Below are 1,726 nucleotides of genomic sequence, written 5' to 3'. Positions count from 1 at the left end.
ACCCCTGCGAATTCCCCAAATGTGGGAATCTCGACTGCATAATTTCTGGTAGTGGGGGACTGCGTTCGCGCTCTCCCCTGATCACATGTTCAAAGGAAATAGAAGAAACAGATATAATAGTGTCCTGGTGTTTATGAAGTCTCTGAAAGCTTACTTACAGTATACTTACCTGGCAGGGGAGATACCATGATCACGACGGTGGTTCACCGAGACCCACCATGGCGACATCGACTGCTAATATGACAGGTTCCAGGAGGAATGCTGTGCGTTTTGAGATGCAGTTCAGCAGGATTGTCATCCAGAAGGAATTGGGATTTTCTCCAACGGAGATCAACTACATTTTCGGCTTGCCTTGAAAGAAAAGTTATGAGGTGATTTTTGCCACCAATACGTTCTTTGAATCATGTATTGACAAGTTTAATAGACTTAAACAATCAAGACCTCAGCTGGAGAATATTAAGATGACACCGTTATCAGGCAGAGAACCCAAAGCTGTGACAGTGATCATGCATTCGGAATATGTGAGAGTGGAAGATATTAAGACCTGGTTGTCCTTTAAATGTGCGGTGACGAGAGGTTTGGACTTAAAAGACGAAGATGGTATCCGAACCGGAGCATATCGTTTCTATGTTCACCTGCATAGAGATGAGAACTCACCTCCCCCAATTAGGGGCAATCAGAGGATATGTTTTCTACCCCAGGCAACCCAAGACATGTCGTAAATGTGGCAGCAACGACCATCTAGCCGCAGAGTGCGACAGTGTGGTTTGTAAAAACTGTAACAGTGACGAGCACATTGCAAGGGAATGCCCCTTCCCAAGGAAATGTAACCTTTGCGGGGGAGAAGGACATACCTTTAGGGCATGTCCCCAATCCTATGCAAACAGGGTGAAAAGACCACAGCTGCAGCAATTAGAGGAGATACCAATGCTAACTGGAGGAGGTCCGCAAGTTGATGAAGATGTAAGTAACGACCAAGCCAACGAGCTCCAGCAGGAAGTGGTTGAGGGCCAAACGACCTACAGCTGGGGTGGGGAATGAGTAGATGACCAGCCCTCTCAAGTAACTACACACGAGGATTCAACGACAGTGGTGACAGGGAAGACCACAGGGTTAACGGACGGGAATGAACAACTATTAAAGACGCAAAGAGTGCCTACGACTAATCCTGACGTGCATGTATCTCAATTAGAAATGGAAACCAAGATTCAGGAGGGAATGGCATCTCTCTAAGGCACCCAAATTCTTACGCGGCCGTCAACATCCAAAGAGTGCAGAGACCTGCTTGATCTCATGTTCCCTGATCTTTCAACGGTTCAGTCCAAACACATTATCACCCTAGAAGAGGGAGGTTTTTCGTTACCTCCTTGTGACATCGAAGATAACACAACTACCCCCTCTGAATTGTCGCTACAAGTAGGCCTTTATGCAGCGCCGACCTCACATAAACGACAGATAAATACCTCAACAGAGTCTTCTACTGGAAACCTTGATTTGGAAATTCAGGGCTATACAGACCCCTCGCCAATACCCCCGCTTGAAGAATAAGTCCCGACACCTACCCAGGGAGCTGCTCAGGAAAACAGGAGGAAAGCAACGATGAGAGAGCACCGACTTCGGTGTGGTTTCCACTAGGGCTGAACGATATATCGCATTTGCGATAATATCGCGACATGATCAAGTGCAATTTTCTAACCGCAAAGGCTGCGATTATACTCTGGACATG

The 1,726-nt window shown here is 46.8% G+C and overlaps 1 protein-coding gene across 1 annotated transcript in view; it reads left to right on the top strand.

The window, feature by feature from the left end:
• Positions 1–1,726, top strand: part of srsf7a (serine and arginine rich splicing factor 7a) — a 29,395-nt gene that overhangs the window by 7,900 nt on the left and 19,769 nt on the right. The window lies entirely within an intron of this gene.

This window comes from Pundamilia nyererei, unplaced genomic scaffold (assembly GCF_000239375.1).
Source record: "Pundamilia nyererei isolate P.nyererei 1_Seehausen unplaced genomic scaffold, PunNye1.0 scaffold00076, whole genome shotgun sequence".
Classification (NCBI taxonomy): Eukaryota; Metazoa; Chordata; class Actinopteri; order Cichliformes; family Cichlidae; genus Pundamilia; species Pundamilia nyererei.
This window is presented reverse-complemented; position numbering and strand designations above follow the sequence as displayed.